Genomic DNA, 19603 nt, shown 5'->3' on the forward strand with positions numbered 1-19603 from the left:
TTTGTTAGGTTCCCATACATTTAACATAGGAATTTTCATTTTTTCATTCAAACTAAAATTTCACCAACTAATTTTCTTTTCTCAAAAATAATCATCAAATTTTCAGAAAGTGGACTTTTCAAACTTTAAAAATTCTCGCGAAATGTTAAAATGAAATAAAATACTAAAACTCTGTCAAAAATGCAGATAATTTTATGTATTTTATGATTTGAATAAAATGTCGGCCAAATGGGCGCTACAGTTTGTTTTGCATATTTCCACCCTGCCGAAGTCCCAATTTATTATGGAGTACGCAACTATATATAAAATTTCAATGTTCTCCGATATTGAATGTGGTGGTGCTATCGTGTGAGGTGAGATACTTTGAATGTTCCCAACCGTGGTGAATAATGTTAGGGTATGCCAATAATTCTGTATATCGTCACCTAAAATGCAAAATAACGTAAGATCAAAAAATTCGAAGTTGTGTGTTTCATTAATTCCACTACTTTAAATTACATACATATAAGTACATATGTCCAGAATTTTAAGATTCTGCTATCAGATATAACCCAGCTTTAACCAATATTTAAATTTTTTTTCACTTGTGTTCCATTTTATTACGTCTTTCTATCATTCCTCTGCAAATTTCTGAAGATGTTCTTACGTTATTTTTTTTTTTAGGCGACGATATACTGTGTGTACTGCAAAAACTCATTCGTCGAAATATTTATTTTCTAGGTTTGTATGACTGTCAGTGACATCTGTAACAAAAGTCACTTCAAAATAGTCATTGTTTAGTATATCCTTGTCTTTCTGAAGTACATAAAGTGCATTCTGGGATTTTACGATGAGTGAACTTTGACGACGAACAGAACGGCCATCAACATCTATTGATAATCAACAAGTCAATAAAATAAAGGAATTTGTGCTTGTGCGACGATTAATAATCAGAGATGTAAGATGGCATCGTTGGAATATCGGAAGGTGAAAGTTCAAGGTTATGTTGACAGTTTTATTAGATTATCGACGCTTGGTGCACTCCCAATTCTTTCCGACCGATCAAACTGTCAACAAGAAATATTATTTGAGTGTAATGTGCCGGAATTATGGGCCGACAACTTTTACTTTTTGCACCACGATAATGAGTCGTCGCATACTGCATTGATTCTTCGTAAGTTTTACGTCATATTTTCAACCAAAATCGAGCCACAACCACCGCTCAGTGGACTTCAGGCTATTCAGCAAACTCAAACGACCGCTCTGGAGAAACAGCTTTGAGTCAATTGAAAACATTAAACTTGAATCGCTACTCTTATTGAAGGCTATTCCGGAAGTTGACTCTAACAACTGTTTCGAAAAATATTGGCACAAGTTTATTGGGGTCAAGGGGATTACTTTGAGGCGGACAACACAGATTTGAAGAATAATTAAAATCTTACTATTTTTTGCTGATAGTATTGTAGAATGGAAGGGGGAGGCTTAGCTCATTTAATCATTCTGTGCGCATAGGCGAATAGTTTGCCTAGTATTACGCTTGAATGCTGTATATGTTATGTATATTATGGATCTTAAAAGAGCACAGGAATAGGCAGTGAATTGATAACGGCTTCCCATAAACCACTCATATGAGGGGCACTGCGATAGGACGACCTTTACTGTTTGTAAGTCTAGACGAGTATCTTTATCACATGGGAAGTATGGTGATCCCTCGACTTTGTTTTTGTATAAATTTGAAATTTTTTTAACAATTATCTTATGCATTATATACAATGTGATAACAAAGTACTCGAGAATTGTAAATAAAACGCAAAATATATAATTATTCATTAAGATTTATTTTTTCGCCTCCAAAGTAATCCCCACCAGATGTAGTACATTTATGCCAAGGATTTTTCTAGTCCTCGAAACGCTTTTTATGATGGCCCTTCAGCGAATTTTGTTTTATCTCTTCGATCGACTGAAAACGGATTCACTTTCAGTTCATTCAAGAAAACATCACACGGAATCTCGTCAATGCGGCGGTTGACCGATGGTATTCATTGCGTTTGTGGCTTTAAAATAATTAATTTTATAATTGAAGATGTCGAAGGTCGTCCAGAACGAATCATGTCTGCAACGATCTCTCGCTAGTCTTTCAAGGCTCTGTACCACTCGTAGGCTCATGTAAATCACCGTAAAATTTTTCTTGTTTGATATTTTTATCCATTATAAAAAGTGCAACGCACAAGACAGTTCAATTATAAGGGAGAAAATTAGTCAATTCGCCATGATAAGCAAAATTCATTTATATTTTGCCAATACCGATACTGCAATGCCTCATAAATATAATTACTTTTCAGAAGTATAATTACTCTTGCAACATGTTGCTACAGAGTATAATAGATTTGTTCACCTAACGGTTTTATATATAACCTAAAACCAATCCCTTGCTGCAATTAACGGCAAAAATGAGCTAAAAGCATCCATTGGAGAAATCTGGGAAAACATTCCTAAAAAAGTCACAAAAAACTTTATAAACTCAGTAATAGCGGCAAAAGGGTACTCTAAAGAGTACTGCTAATATAATTTCGCTTATTTCGTTCATTTACAGGGTGGCTGATGAAAGCCGCTACCAAAAAGAAATTAAATAACTTTTTTTCTATTTAATGAATCTGGTTAATTTTTTTTTATTTTGCAGATTGACTTTTACATTTAACAAAAATTGATAACTGGGACACTGAAACAAGAATTTGGATTGTCCGCCGCTATCACGTTCTGGAGTCCGTAGTTTCGGTTCAAAGAGAGTATAGGCGCACGTTTGGCGGCAATCCTCTGAGCAGATGGACCATAATGAGACTTGTAAATAATTTTGCCGAGCATGGGACAGTCAAAAGAAGACCTTACCATCGAAACCCTTCAGTTCGAACGGAGGAAACAATCGCTGCTGTAGCTGCTGCCATACAAAACAATCCACATGTTTCGACAAGAAGCTTATCTGCTCAAATGGGTGTAAGCAGACAGTCATTACAGTCAATTATGCACAAAAATTTGGACTTATTCCCATAAAAAATTCAAATCGCCAACAAACTGAATGCTGCAGACTTGCCGATTCGCTTGGAATTTTGCCAGAAGATGCTTCAAATGGTGGAAGAGGATGAAAACATGTTGAACTGACTTTTCATGTCTGACGAGGCCCATTTCGATTTAAACGGCAACATAAACAAACAAAGTTGTCGAATATGGAGTGCTTCCAACCCACAGATACTCCATGAGACGGAATTGCATCCGCTTCGTGTCAGAGTGTGGTGTGCAGTTTCATCACGCTGCATTGTCGGGCCCTACTTCTTCGAAGAAAACGGTCACACCGTTACGGTTACTGGAGACCATTACTTGAGCATGTTGAAAGAGTTTTTCTATCCAGAATTACGCCGAATGAGAATTTCTTTCAACTCTGTGTGGTTTCAGCAAGATGGTGCAGCTCCTCACATAGCCCAACCTGTTATGACAGAATTGCGACGAAAATTTCCCAATAAACTGATATCCAGAAACTCCACATTCCGTTGGCCACCCAGGTCGCCTGACCTTACTGCACCTGACTTTTTCTTGTGGGGTTATTGCAAACAGGAAGTCTACTAAGGCTATCCATTCGAGAAACAATTGCGGCTATTCCTGTCTCAACTCTCCAAGCAGTAATGAACAACTTTTTGGTAAGATGCCGCACATGCATCAACGAGCAGGGGGGGGGCATTTAAATACCATTTTTTGTAAAACTAATTAAGCTATATTTAATAAAATTGAATGAGCTTTAACATGAATAAAAGAAAAATGAATTCCATATACTGAAAAAAAAAATTATTTGAGTTTCTTAATGTAGCAAAATTCATCAGCCACCCTGTAGTTACTGTCCCAATTTTTGTTTGAGGTACAAAATTAAGTCGATGTTATGTTTAGTAAAATTATAAAGTAATTAAAAAAATTGTTTTGTATAATAAAGTACCAAACTGAATATATTAATTTAGAATTTCATCTTTAAGTCATCTTTTGTAGCCGTTCTCAAGCAAGTTTATTTTAAGGTCACTGTATATAACATCTAATTTTTCTTAACGCTTATTTGATATATGTATATATTGTTATTGATTTAACCCTTAGGTTAGGTTAGGTTAGGTAAGATGGCTGATCAAAGATCCCACGCAGACTAGCAGTTAGTCCTTTGTGATGCCATTGAAAAGGAACTCCCGTGTTTGGACTTAAAGATTGGCGAAACGCTTTGTAGCCAATACATAGCTACACAGACGCTTAACTTCAACACACGCCAGTTCGGTGGGGTGTCTAAAGGTATGCGTCCCCAAGTGTCTGAGTTTTGATCTCCCAAAAGCGGGACAGTCAAGCAGGAAGTGCTGGCTTGTTTCTACCGCATCTTCTTCCAAACAGCTTCTGCAGTCGGCATCCGGTAAGATTCCCATTCTTACCGCATGTAGGCCAATAGGACAGTGGCCTGTTAAAAGACCCGATAACAATGAGAGGTTAGCCTTACTGAGGGCTAAGAGATCGTTGGATCTCCGACGATCTATTCTGGGCCAGAAGGCTTTAGCAACCGCACAGGCCCAGCTATCTAGTAGTAGACCACAAGAAGAAACAGGAGCACCGATCCGTTCCCATTCTACCGATAATGATTATAGGGTACCTTTCCTTGCTAACTCATCAGCTTTGCAATTGCCTGCAATTCCGCTATGGCCCGGTACCCACACTAGTCTAATCACAAAAACTCTAGCTGCTAGAGCTAACGACGTTAGACATTCTTTGACCAACCCTGAACGCACTACGAATGAGTTCAAGGCCAATATAGCCGCTCTACTATCTGAGTGAATAGTCACTTCTCTGAAGGTGGATGCACTCCGTAGCAGCAAATCAGCTTCTACCTTGATGGCTGCGACCTCAGCCTGGAATACCCTACAGTAGCCGAGAAGTCTGAAACAGGAGTTGATGGAGAGCTCCCGACAGTAGACCCCCCCACCAACCTTCCCCCCAAGCTTTGACCCATCCGTGAAGAAGCTTGCTGCCCCCCTCCTCCAACGGCTTCTTCCCACCCACGTCTCCCTCGTTGGTATATGGGCAGAGAAGGTGCCGCCAGAGTTCGGTATGGCGACTCCATGATCCAAATGATCCGGTATGCAATCAAAGTTTGTAAGGATATCCGAATGACCAGATGCACGTTCCTTTAAGAAACCAGATTCTCTAAGTCTGATAGTCACCTTCGCGGCTATGCATCTACCGGCGTTATATTCAAAATTGCATTAAGTGCCATGGTTGGGGTAGATCTTAATGCACCACATATGCCAATTAGCGCAGCCCGTTGAACACTTTCGAGTTTCTTGGCCAGTGTGGTCTTCCCTAAAGCCCTCCACCACATAAAGACACCATAGAACAAGATGGGCTCGACTATGGTGTCGTAGAGCCAGAGGACCACTTTCGGTAAAAGGCCCCATCTTTTGCCAATAGCTCCTCTACAGCAGTATAAGGCAATAGCTGCCTTTCTTGGTCTCTCCTCGATATTCGGCTTCCATGAAAGCTTCTTATCCAGTATGAGCCCTAAATATTTCACTGTCTCCGCCGGTTGCAGGCGAATACCTCCCATCTGCGGCAACGGTGCCGCCGGGATTTTATATTTTCGGCTGAATAAAACGATTTCTGTTTTGTTTGGATTGATGGCGAGTCCACTTCCGACAGCCCACTTTGTTACAACGCTGAGATATCCCTGCGTCAATTCGTACACGGCGCTAAGGAACTTTGGTTTGACCATAAGTGCTACATCGTCTGCGTAGGCAATCACCCGACAGCCGTGATCCTCTAGTTTTTTGAGCAGTTCGTCAACGACTAGGATCCATAGAAGAGGAGAGAGAACCCCACCTTGTGGTGTTCCCCTACTCACACTACGCCTTGCGCGCGCGCTGCACCATTCTGTTTCTATCACTCTGTCGCACAGAAGACGGAGAATGAGGCACTTGAGGTTCGATTCAACCCCAAGACCGTCAAGAGCAGTTACTACTGCCTCAGGCAGGACATTGTTGAAAGCTCCCTCGATATCAAGGAAGGTCCCAACAGCGAAGTCCTTGGCTTCAATGGCTTCTTCGAGCCATGACACGATAGTATGCAAGGCAGTGTCCACTGACCTGCCTTTGCGATAGGTATGTTGTGCTTTTGACAAATAGTCTCTCGGAATGCTCCTCCTTATATGCCAGTCCATCAGTCTCTCCAGAGTCTTTAACAAGAAGGAGGAGAGGCTGAGGCCTGAAATCCTTGGCCGTGACGTGGGAGCCCCTGCCAGCCTTCGGGATGAACGTAACCTTAACTCGTCTCCAGGCCCCCGGGATGTAACCTAATCTGATGCAGTTCGCATAGATAGGTGCCAACCAGCTGCATGACACGTTAACAGCCTGTTGCAGCTGCGCTGGTATGATACCGTCTGGTCCCGGGGACTTGAATGGTTTGAACGAGTTAATCGCCCACGTCAAGTGTCGCTCATCCAGGATGCCGACAAAGGCCGCGCAATCGTCATGCGGCACCCCGAGAGATCCCCTCACAGAGGACATGTTGCTCGGGAAGTGAGCGTCGAGAAGCATTTGAAGTGTTTCTTCGCTACCGAGAGCGCACTTCCCATTTGCGTCCTTGAGATACCCCAGGGACACTGGGGTTTTTGCGAGAATACGCCTGAATCTCGAGGACTCGTGACAGCCTTCCACTTTTTCACAGAAGCACTTCCACGAGGTCCTCTTGGCCTTCCTTAACTCGGACTTATATATTGAAAGTCCTGCTTTATAAAAGGCCCTTGCGAGAATACGCCTGAATCTCGAGGACTCGTGACAGCCTTCCACTTTTTCACAGAAGCACTTCCACGTGGTCCTCTTGGCCTTCCTTAACTCGGACTTATATATTGAAAGTCCTGCTTTATACAAAGCCCAGTCCTCAGATAACCCACTTATGCGGGCCTTTTTGAAAAGCCGTCTACAAGACGCCCTGATATCTGAGAGCTCCGTAGTCCACCATAGAGGTTTCTCTTTGCCCTTCGGCGATCTCACTGGACAAGACCTCTCCAGCGCAGCCTTGCACGCCGAGCTGAAGACTGCAACCCACTCCTCCACCGCATTGGTAGTGGCCAACGAGTCCACCCCCGGTGCGCGTGGGAGAGTTTGCCGAAGCCTCCTGCGGTAACCCTACCAGTCTGTGTTCCGAGGGTTCCTAAAAGATTTCCTAGGCGGACCTTCTCCGGCTAGACTAAACTCGATATACCTGTGATCCGAAAAGGAGTGATCGTCGAGGACCCTCCAGTTCGATATCAGCGGGGCAATCGCTTGTGAGGTTAGGGTGAGGTCGAGAACCTTCTCCCCGCCTGCGGTTACAAAAGTAGGAGAGTTTCGTCTATTACAGATGCGAGAATTTTCGCCAATAATTAAATCAAAAAGCGACTCACCTCTATTGTTAGTATCTGAGCTTCCCCAGATCTGATGCCGCGAGTTATCGTCGAAACCGATGATGACGTCAGTACCAGTTTTAGATGCTTCGGCTCAGGTCCTCCTCAGAAGTAAGGGAGGTGGCTCCACCACATCATCGTGTGGCATGTATGCGGAGATAAGCCAGAAATCTCCGGTGTCGCACTCCAATTTCGCTGTCACTATGTCAGCGTTGCTGAAATTAGGTAAAAGAAATACCGTTAATTCATTCCTTACCAGCATACAGGCTCTGTTCCTACCTGCATCCTTGGCCGTCAGAAGCCTATGGCTCTTTGGCATCAATCCAGAGATCCCGTTACCAGTCAGCCACGGTTCCTGGATCAGGACGACATCACCTCCGTCTTGTTCCAGATGGAGCAATAGCCTTCGCATGCTGGAGGTTAATCTGGAGGAATTTCATCCTTCAGACTTTCCTCCAGGAGCGCTATTTCAGCGCCCAAGTCGTGATCGACCCGAACCTCCTCGAACAGTTGTTCGAGGCTGAAGACGGAGTCGCCAATCGACGAACCGCCCCCAACACTCGCCACATCCGAGAGATTCGGATCGACCACTTCCACGGCCATTTGATCGTCGCCGCCCTCTGACGCATCAATTTCCACGGTCGTTTGACTGTCAGTACCCCTTGTCACATCCAGTACTTTCAGCACTACCATCTCAAAACCATAGCTTATGGCTCCCTTTGTTTTTCTGAGAGGACCAATGGATTCCGTGTTTAGCATTATCAGCGCTTGCCGATACGGTTCATCAGTTCTCTCCAGCCTTAAAACTCTCCAGTCCTGCGTCGGAAGTGAGAGATTACAATATCTGAGGATTTCCTCAATCTCGCTCGGGTTGGAAGGTTCGGCCGGCAGCCAAACGCGAGCCCTAGGACGAAGAGGAAGATCCTCTTTGGCCACGGTTTCTAGTCTGACCCTCTTCCAGACCTCCCCCCACCTGAGAGACTGCCTTCCTGTTTAAGGTGGCCGATCTCTCGTCAGCACAACTTGTGAGCTTGTGCAGCCCCTGGTGCCAACCGGCACTCACACATTTCGGGGGTGGCCCCGGGTTTTCCTTGACCATCCTTAGGAACACCGATGAGATAGCCGCCGCTACCCTCTTCCATTCGTCATGGGAGATGGCTCCGTCCTCCCTACTACGGTCGAGCACTCCCAGTACATTGGCCCCAGCGCCTTTAGCGATTTCGCTAAAGGTTGGCGCCTTTCCTGTTCGCGGTTTCTTAACCAGGGAGGTTTCTCCCTCGTGCGACCTCTGCCGCTTGACCGCTGGTTCTGTCTTGCTGGTTTCCGGTCCTACCCTATCGTCCTCGCTCAGCACTTTCTTGGCCCACTCAAGTGTACTAGCATGTTGCTCTGAAACCTGACCAACATGCTTGTCACCGTAGCGTTCCACGATTTTTGCCGCCAATCGACGGTCTGACTTTAGCTTTCTAGCTAAAGCTGCTTTGCTTTTTTTCCCCCCTGTGGATCCCTTCATAACTCTAGCTGAGGTTCCCCTGCTAGTGCTGGCGATTCCGCCGCGTATGAAGGATCCACCCTTCGCTACTTCAGTTGCCGGCGGTTTAGCGCCGGTTACCCCCAGCCTGCTACCTGAGGAGACACCTACTGGAGTCTTTGTCGTATTGCTGTCAATTTCCGGCGACGGTTTCGTCGCCATAGGAGCAGCATCCCCGCCTGGGTTGGATCTAGGTGCCGATTTCGACAGCCCTTCATCTCCCTTCGTCGTTCTTCCGTCATTTTTGTCATTTTTAAAACTTTTATGATTGTCCATGCAAAAAGGGTGCCCACTCAGAGCCGCTATCCGTCCCCCGGAAGGTAGTCGCTTTTTATGGTCCCAAGGTTGTTTCGATGACGAGGCCAAGGCGAGGGTTAACGTACGCCCTTATGAGGCAATACGTTCAGAGGCGACCAGCGCAAAGAAGGAGTCATCTCAACATACACCTACCACTCCAACTTAACGACGGCGGGGGGGGAACGTACTCTGAGGCCTGCCAGGGTTTTAACGGGACGGAGGCAGTTGCGACATTAGCCTGTCAGCCATTTCTGATGAGTGTCACCTCATCGTACTCAGGTATCAGAATGCCGCCACCACCAGCCCAGGGTTCTACCAAATCCAATAAAAAGTTTCTCAAAAACCAGTTCAAAGTCAAAAGTCGTCCAGGGAGTTGTTAGGCCGTGAAGGCTGCAGGTCATTTAGCGTTACCCAGGATGCACCAACTTGGAGGCGACCTGCCTTACATCCCGATTTAACCCTTACATTTATCTAAAAATTCAAATTTTGAAATTCAGAATTAAAAAAATATCAAACGAAAAACAATATACTTACATATATTTTTTTAATAAATAATATACATATGCTGATGCATAACAACTAACAAGTACTTTGTGGTTCTGCTGACAAGTCGCAACGAGAGGAATGGGAAAAAATATGATACGCGCAATTCAGTCGTCTAAATTCTAAGATGAAGGAAATTAAATAATCTCCACTTAAAAGAAGAATGTTAATTAAAATTACTTCCCACTCTTTGACAAAACCAGAAAAAAAACTGTCATCTTTTTACAATTGGTAAGCCTCAAACCAAATTTGTTTGCAAGAAACAAGGCATAGAAATTTTAATATATTATATATAAACAAATACATGAATTGTTTCTTGTCAAATAATCGTAATTCAAATACATATTTTACTTTGTCAAATACACTTTGGAAAAATGTATCTTGAATTCAAAAAGGCATAAAAGAAATGCGGTTAATTCATATATCGAATCAAAGGTAATTTAAAAAATTAAAATAACTAGTTAAGCGTCTACACGCATCATGATAATTACATAGCTTTATTTTTATTATATATTTGTTTTAGTTTGAAAAATAAAAGCCATGTGAAAATGCGGTATTAGTTTTTTTCTTGTTGTACCGTTACGACATGTTCAAGAGTCATACGCTTTTATTTACGTTCTTTCTTATTTTCAATATATTTCTATAGAACATGATAGTATGTATAACCGTCGTACATTGTGTACTCGATTACACGCTAAAACGGCTGCAAGGCTGTTATGAGCGTTAAGGACATCGTGTAAATAAAAATAAAAAAGGAAAAGACCCGTTTTGTTAAATACAAAGCCAAGATTTTCGTTCCGGGTTCCTCAGAAAAGGTACTGAAAAATAGAAATTGCTCAGCAAGATATCGACTTAACATAGCATTACTGACTTTGCAATTTTAATTCTTGCATACAGAACACACATTTCATGTGAAATCTCCACAGAAAAGAATTAGTTTCGCGCATTTCAATTTTAACTTGAATATATTAACTACATTTTCATTTACACTGACCCTAAATAATGCATTGCATGCGGATGTGCGTGCACATACCGCGGAGATGTGCCCTGCAGAGAGTTCAAAGAAATAGTATGTATAACGTAGGTATGTGGTATGTAAGTGAAGATATAAATAGGTATGTAGAAAAGTAGCTCTGATATATGCGGAGAACCGAAAACATGTAAGGTGTACGCAAATATGCAAATATATACATACAATATCAGTTTAAATAATGTTATTATATGTAATTATAAAACGAAAGAGCTCATTTATTTGCCAAATTGTTAAAACTTTAGACTAATATAGCTAATGGTCTATTCTCATAACATGTCAGTGTCTATAAAATATACTTAAAATCTAAAATATCAATCTTCGATTTAGACTTAGAAAATTCGTTATTTTTCCGTTGAAAAATCTTTGTTTGAAAAACTTTCAAAATTAAACCACAGGTATGACGTCAATAACGTTTACGACATAATTCGTAAATACAACGAAAATGGTGTTTTTTTTTCGTTGGATTTGGCTCGTCTTGGAAGACCCACACGGTCCATTGCTGTTTTGTTTCGGGCTCATACGCATAGATCCATGATTCGTCACCCGTGACGATCTTATAAACGTCTTTTGAAGCACCGCGATCGTATTTTGTCAGCATTTCTTTACACCAATCCACACGAGCCTTTTTTTGAGCGATTGTCAAATTGTGCGGGATCCAACGAGAACAAACCAGGCCAGGTGCTCATGCAATATCGAATGTATGCTGGTGGGAGAAATGCATAGGCATGCCTCTATCTGAAGGTATGCTACATGACGGTCTTGCATTATCAGTTCACGTACGGCATCGATGTTTTCTGGTACAACGGCTGTTTTTGGACGACCTTCATGGAATTCGTCTTTGAGCGAGCGTCGGCCACGATTGAATTCGTTGTACCAGTTTTTCACAGTGCTATAGGATGGTGCTTCATAGCCATACAAAGATTTTAGTTCATCGATGCACTCTTGTCGTGATAATCCACGTCGAAAGTTGTGAAAAATGATCGCACAAAAATGTTCACGAGTTAATTCCATTTTTTGGTCGAGATGAATTTTTTAATTCCCTGTAAATAAAACAATTCACTATTAAATGACAAAACGTTCTGAGTGATGTTATGCTAAAAAATGTCAAACTTTCCAATGGAAATGTCAGATTGCACCTGGCAACACTTAGTGTTGCCTAGTCCAGAAATATATGTATATTGCAGCCTATGTACGCCAAGTTATACCTAGATGTGTATGGTTTTTTACGATGTCGATACGGCAGTTAAATATAGAATGCGAGAACAATCAAATAAAACTTTCGGTACTGTTTTAATGAGATACATTTCTGTTGAATTGGATGGATTTAATACATTTTTTCGTTCATTTTGTCCAATTGAAGAACATTTTGACAGAGTATGCTACGCACAGAATGAAAATTTGCTCTTGTAGATTGCACGATGATACAAAATGCAAAAATCCTATACTGAAATATGCAAGGCCAAGAGAGCACCCATTGCAGAATCTAGTGATATATGAACGGCTGATTCGGTCGATTTATTGAGAATGGCTATTGTGCATGACTATTGTGAATTAGCGCACCTTCATTCTTAACAAAAAACTGTAACAAATCTGTATAATTTAAGTAGAAATTAAAAAAATATATTTAAAACTTACCTTTCTCAACAATTTAACAGCGAAATATGACTCTATGTAAAAGGACAGATAAAACAGGGTTGCAATTTTACGTGTCATTGCACGAAAATAAACATAGGTTTTGGTCTGACATATTTTACAGCCATTGCAAATAATTGTTTGCGTGTGTTTGTTGTTGTGATGTTGCACCAACAGGAAAATTCTGCAATTCGTGCACAGTGCAAGGGTTTTGCCAGAGTGAATAGTGATACAGATATACAAATATATAATGATGCAACTCGAAATGAGTTTACGACTGTAGGTGGTGAACCACGATTTCAAAGAAATATGATATGTAGTACTTTCCAAATACAAATTGTGTGGTTAAGAATGTATTGATATTATATTCTGTTTTGGATCCATTGGCATATCCTTTACTATTTCCAAATGGAGATTTTGGTTGACACGTTATTATATCGCATTACATAATTACAATTGTAGACAGATTCGATATAAAATTACCACGTTACAATTTGGATTTTTGGATTTGCAATAAGGGATCGATTTAGTATTTTGCATAAATCCCGAAAACTAATGTAATGAGTTGTTAGGATGAATTTTAATTTTTTTAAATTAATAATTGTAAATCATTTTCTACAACCTTCCTAAGATTTTGTTCAAATTATTGAAAAAAAATTACATACTTTTAACATTGTTATCCAATTTTATTTTCTATTAGTAGACTTTCGACCACTGGCTACTATATATATTAAGAAATAAAGTGTGGCGCCATCTACCAAAAAGGGATCATAACAGCTCATCAACCTTCTTTGTTTTGTGCAGAAAAATTCTGCTCTTGAGATCATACGATCAAATACATACGATTCTATAAAGGACATATAGACAAATAATTATATATATTTATATATATATACATATATATATAAAGATTAAAAATGACACTTGATTCTTTAATTTGACAAAGCATATACACCATATACTTAATTTAAAGATTCTCAAACTTCCGATTGACTTTACACCATGTACCATACGTGGCGGTCTATATGCAATATACTAGGGGTGTTTTATTTGACCAGCAAATTAAGCTATTAACTTATGGCCTTAGCCAACATGAGCTTTCTAACAGACTTTATGCCCAGTGGGTGAAATATCATTACAAATTTTTTTTTATATTATTTTATTTATTGAATCTGCTTTTTTTAAGCCTAACAATAAGTTTTATAATCTTAAATCTATTTAAAATCTAGACAGGCTCAAGCAAGTGATTGAATTGTTTTGGTGATACGTTACTCTTTAATACGCAGGCATGTCTCTTCTTTTAAGGCGAGTTTGATCGCAGGAATGTAGCAAAGCATTAGCCAAAGGGTTTGGGTGATCTCGGATCTCTGATATTTAATTCTGCTGTCTTCTACTTCTTTCTTTACCATAGAAATACCAAGGTCTTTATTTATTTTTTCATTACGCATGAACCATGGTGAACACGTGATTGTTGTGAAGCATTTTTGATAGGAAACTTTTGTGTTATATCAATATTATTTTCACAGGTCGTACCCCACAGTTGAATGCCATACATCCAAATCGGCTTTATGGCCGCATTATATAAAATCATTTTATTGTCTAGGCTAAGTTTAGAGTTTTTATTTAAAAGCCAATTTAAATTTGCAGCTCTAATCTTCATACATGTTATATTTTACTAGAGAAGTGTTTTCTCCACGTAAGACTTCTATATAGGTGAATACCAAGATAAGTTACTTCATTCGCTTGGCGTACTAAAATATTGTTCATTTTTACTGCCGGAGATATTTCTGGTCTTAGAACATGCTTCACATTTATACGCCAGTTGGCTAGCCCTTCTTCGACAGACCTTAAGTGCTCGGCTAATACTCTTGATTGTTAGCTGTTGGAAGATCTGCTGTATAGAGTTGAGTTCAGCCTAAAACGCTGTCCTGTAGTACACCAGCCCTTATCTGTCTTTCATCCGATATGAAATCTCCTACTTTCACTATAAATTGTCTATTGTGTATATAAGACTCCAATGTTTTATACAATTCTAAAGGTAAAATTATTCTTATATAAGAGACATTCGTGCCACACCTTATCAAACGCCTGAGCTACATCTAGAAATATTGCTGAACAGTACTCCCTGTGCTTAAATGCTTTCCTTATTTCGTTAGTAATTCTATTTACTTGCACTATTATGCCATGTTTCGCACGAAATCCAAATTGATGCATTGGTATTGCATTATTTTCGTGGAGGAAAGGAGACATCTTTGATAGCAATACTTTTAGAAAGACAGGGTAGAAGACTGATCGATCTGTGTTAAGTCTTTCCCAGGTTTATCTATCAAGATAATCTGCGATTTTTTCCATGAAATTGGATAGTATCCGAAACTAAGAATTGCATTGAAGAGCAAAGAGAGCACCTCCACAACAATAATTGGTAACTCAATTAGCATTTTTGGGGAAATATTGTCAGGTCCTGGTGACCTTTTGGATTAAGTTCTTTGATGATTCCAATAATTTCTCGAACGACTCTTTAGTTGTGTTGTGTAAGATTGACAGCTTAAAGTTGATCTTTGGCAAATTGGGTTGAAATACCTTTTCTAGGTGATTTGCGAAACAATTTGCCTTTTCCTCGTCACTTCGAGCCCAATTTCCACCCAAGTCTCGTATAGGCATGTTGGAGTCACTTGGTGGCTTCATGGACTTTTGGGATTTCAAAAGGGAGTTTTGCTTGTTGGAATTTAGACACAGCTCCTTTATATACATTTCGGTGTTCAATTTTTCCTCACGTTTAAGCGCTGTACGCGATTACAGCAGATTTTAATTGAAGCTGAGTGGAAGGGGAACGACTTATGTGCCATTCACGTCTTGTACGCCTTTTTACATTTACAAGCACTTCTATTTCTCTATTAGAGATTTTTCTGAAATCAAACGGCTTATAGCTTTTGTTTGGTGTTGCTAAGACTGCTGCGCTGGTTATTATATGATTGACTTCTCTTATGCTTTCCTCAATATCTCTTCCTGTATTTATTTTGTACTCAATATTAATGTGGCTACTCACGTATTTTTTATATTTTAGCCAATTCGTTTTATAAGAAGTTAGACTCACTTTTAGATTAATGAATATGGGTTGTTCACATAACTTTATTAGTACAGGAGAGTGATCAGAAGATAGATCAGTACATGTATCAGCTGTTATGTGCGATTTATCTATATTTTTGATTACAGCAAAGTCAATTAAATCTGGTATTTTCTTACGATCACTAGGTCAATATGTCGTCTTACCAGGAGATATTATGTCAAGGTTGTTGTGTTTATTTATAGCAGTTTGATACAGCTGTCGTCCTTTCAGATTAATTAGTCGTGAGCCCCAATGTGTGTGTTTTGCATTCAGGTTTAAGTCCCTCCAGCGATTTTTTATAGTTATTGTTGTACCTTGTAATTGCGCTGTGGCATAAGATTCTAATGCGTGGTGATTTAACCGTTTTCTAACCAACACTGCTGTTCCTCCATGTGCCTTTCCATCTGGGTGGTTTGTAACATAGGGCCTAAATTCTGGTTTAAAGAAATTGTTTTTGTTCTTAAGATGAGTTTCTGACAATAGCATTACATCAATATTATTTTCCACCAGAAATCTAGTAAGTTCCAGTTTATGTTGGTTAACACCGTTAGCATACCATAAACAAATATTCAATACACTCATTTTTTACTTAAAAAAGTTTAGAACATTTGGTTTTGTGATTTGATTATCTCTTGAATCATATTTTGCATTGAAGCCATAAATTGTGTCACACATTAAGTAAGGTTGAAAATCAATGTTTCAACGCTTCCATTTGGTTGGTTTTGGGGCAATTGGATTTGTGCAGTATTGCCTTTCACCACGTTTGCATAGCTCCCTTGGGTAGCATTGTCTTTAGGATGAACTGGTTTTGAAATATGGATGGGGATTTCAATATTTTCATTAGGGGGAATATTCAACATTTGGTTATGACGTGCTTGAATGCCCAGTGACAACTTTGATTTCAAATCTTTATATACAGGGCAACCCCTGTAGTTAGCAGTGTGATTTCCGTTACAATTGCTGCATTTTTTCTTTAAATCCTCTTTTTTAAGAGTACATTTTGAAGTAGGATGTAGATCACCACACCACACAGACACTGCGTAGAGTGCAATGTGCTTTCGTGTGTCCATACTCTTGGCAGTTTGTACATTGTACTGGACCATTTCTCTTATGTGGTTCCTCAACGGTGATTCTGCGATGGAGAAGTTATTTTAAATTGTAAATCGGGTGTATTTCATTTTTCTTTAGTTGGTTACAATTTGGCATCAATTATATTTTGAACATTGGTTGTGGGACTTTGTTCCTGTTAAAAATATGTACTACTGATTTAATGGTAAAACCACCTTCTTTCAGTGCTTCTTTAACATCGTTAGAGTCTACCGAAGACTCTATACCTTTCATGATAACAACCAGGCCTTTTGAGCTCTTCAGTTGGTATAAAAAGTGACAAAAATGTAACGATTTCCATGAAACTTTTTTCAGTGTAGGACTGAATTTTTGTTTCATCTACGAGTATATTGCCTTTTTTCAAAGGCACTATATGGAAATATTTAATATATTGGAGGTGGTTTTGCATTAACGACTGTGGTGGTACCCTTCGCATCGTCGTCTGAATCATTGCTTAGTATGGCAAATCTATTACCATTTAGGATTTCTGACTTTTTACTATTTGGCGTGCCTGGTTGAAATTTTTTGGTATTGGTCGCTGATTTAACTGGACTTAGTTTCTTTTTACGCTAATATAGCGATCAATACCAGTCTGAACAGACGCCCTTTTTTGCTTGATTAATTGGAAACATGAATGTTTTTCTGGAGTAATGCTATTAGTTAATGCAGTAAGTTCGGATCTTCCCCTAGCAAAAATACATGATATCTGGATAATAACTGAATTATCTTGACAATAATGTGGTTTAACGCTGCATATAACTCAATTTGGCGTAGATTTTGGTCTAAACTTCATACAACTATAATAGCGACTTCCGATCCTCTGATTGATGTTTTCCTCATTGCCAAAAAGTATTGTATATTAAATAAGTATATCGTCACCTAAAATACAGAATAACGTAACAACATTTTCGAAAATTTACAGTGGCGTGAATGAAACACGATACAAAATGGAACAACAGGGAAAAAAAGTTAATATTCGTTAAAACTGGTTTATACTTGAGCGCAGAACCTGAAAATGTTGGACAAATGTCATATTATGAATGTAATTTGAAGTAGTGAATCGTAATCAATAAGATACCTACTCAATTTCGAATTTTTGATGATGCGTTGTTTTGCACTTTAGGTGACGATATGTACATTATGTAACAAATTTGGTTGAAATCTATTATGTAATGGACAAGAATTGCAGTATTGAGGGACATCCTTAGTTAGAAAATTTTTATTAAGTGGGAGTGGCCCGCTCCTAACACGTTTATTGTATATATTTCCCAAACTATTTAATATAAACAGTGAAATTTCTACTTGCGGACATCTCCAATAAGCCGACCCCTTTCTTAACCGGACAAAAATTCAGGAACCAAGTTTTACCTTGCGTTTTCAGAACAAATTCCACTCTAACAACACAACGGATACTTTTTTTACTACTTTTTATTTTCATTACCTATCGAAAGCGGACGCGGACCTGTCGACAAGGGACAAGAAACTTGGATTACTGAACGAAAGTGTAAAGAAAACAGTAAAAACCTCTGACGAGCGGACGGGAAATTCTTATTTGAGGATAACGAAGACTAATAATTGAAGTAAATGTAGAGTAACTAACCGAACAGCCGAAATCTATATACGAGTAATATGAGTGCATACTCGTATACACCATAAGTTAAGCTGTGAGGACAAGCATAACATGTTAAGATGTAACGGGATCTACATATATGTAACAATTTGTAGCTATTAACATGAAAAGAAAGAAAAATTATGATTCATTTGATTTGTCTTTGCAAAACGTTTAAGTCGTGTTAACCAGGAAAATATGCCACAAAAAAGAAAATACTTTCTATTAAAGAAAAAATGGAAATTTTAAATGTGTTTGAGAAAGAAAATTTATCTGTTCGTGCAATCGGAAAAAGGTTAGTGCTTTACAATTTTTATACTCTCGCAACAAAGTTGCTAAAGAGAGTATTATAGTTTTGTTCACATAACGGTTGTTTGTAAGTCCTAAAACTAAAAGAGTCAGATATAGGGTTATATATACCAAAGTGATCAGGGTGACGAGTAGAGTTGAAATCCGGATGTCTGTCTGTCCGTCCGTCCGTGCAAGCTGTAACTTGAGTAAAAATTGAGATATCATGATGAAACTTGGTAAAAGTATTTCTTGGCTCGATAAGAAGGTTAAGTTCGAAGATGGGCAAAATCGGCCTACTGCCACGCCCACAAAATGGCGGAAACCAAAAGCCTAAAAAGTGTCATAACTAAGCCATAAATAAAGATATTAAAATGAAATTTGGCACAAAGGATCGCATTAGGGAGGGGCATATTTGGACGTAATTTTTTTGGAAAAGTGGGCGTGGCCCCGCCCCCTACTAAGTTTTTTGTACATATCTCGGAAACTACTATAGCTATGTCAACCAAACTCTATAGAGTCGTTTCCTTCAGGCATTTCCATATACAGTTAAAAAATGGAAGAAATCGGATAATAACCACGCCCACCTCCCATACAAAGGTTATGTTGAAAATCACTAAAAGTGCGTTAACCGACTAACAAAAAACGTCAGAAACACAAAATTTTACGGAAGAAATGGCAGAAGGAAGCCGCACCCAGGCTTTTTTTAAAAATTGAAAATGGGCGTGGCGTCGCCCACTTATGGACCAAAAACCATATCTCAGGAACTAATCGACCGATTTCAATGAATTTCGGTATATAATATTTTCTTAATTTTCTTTTCCTGATGACATGTAGGGATGTCGGAAATGGAATAAAGTATCGATATATATTGTATCGGTCATTTTTGGATATATCAATATCGACATTGATATTTTTATTTCAAAATATCGATATATCGATATATCGGTATGATATGAAAAAAAAATATTTGGCCTAATCTACTTTAATCATCTTACCTTACTAGATAAATACTAACCAATTCACAT

At 39.3% G+C, this 19603-nt stretch overlaps 1 protein-coding gene and 1 long non-coding RNA gene across 2 annotated transcripts in view; one reads left to right on the forward strand and one right to left on the reverse strand.

Moving 5' to 3' along the window:
- Positions 1-12693, reverse strand: part of LOC125776828 (uncharacterized) — a 226253-nt gene extending 213560 nt beyond the window's left edge. Inside the window, exon 1 of the long non-coding RNA XR_007422004.1 lies at positions 11655-12693. This is a non-coding gene — a long non-coding RNA (uncharacterized LOC125776828). The remainder of the gene's footprint in view (positions 1-11654) is intronic.
- The window catches only part of LOC105221823 (coiled-coil domain-containing protein lobo), a 481480-nt gene that overhangs the window by 230606 nt on the left and 231271 nt on the right, over positions 1-19603 (forward strand). The window lies entirely within an intron of this gene.

This window comes from Bactrocera dorsalis, chromosome 2 (assembly GCF_023373825.1).
Source record: "Bactrocera dorsalis isolate Fly_Bdor chromosome 2, ASM2337382v1, whole genome shotgun sequence".
Lineage (NCBI taxonomy): Eukaryota > Metazoa > Arthropoda > Insecta > Diptera > Tephritidae > Bactrocera > Bactrocera dorsalis.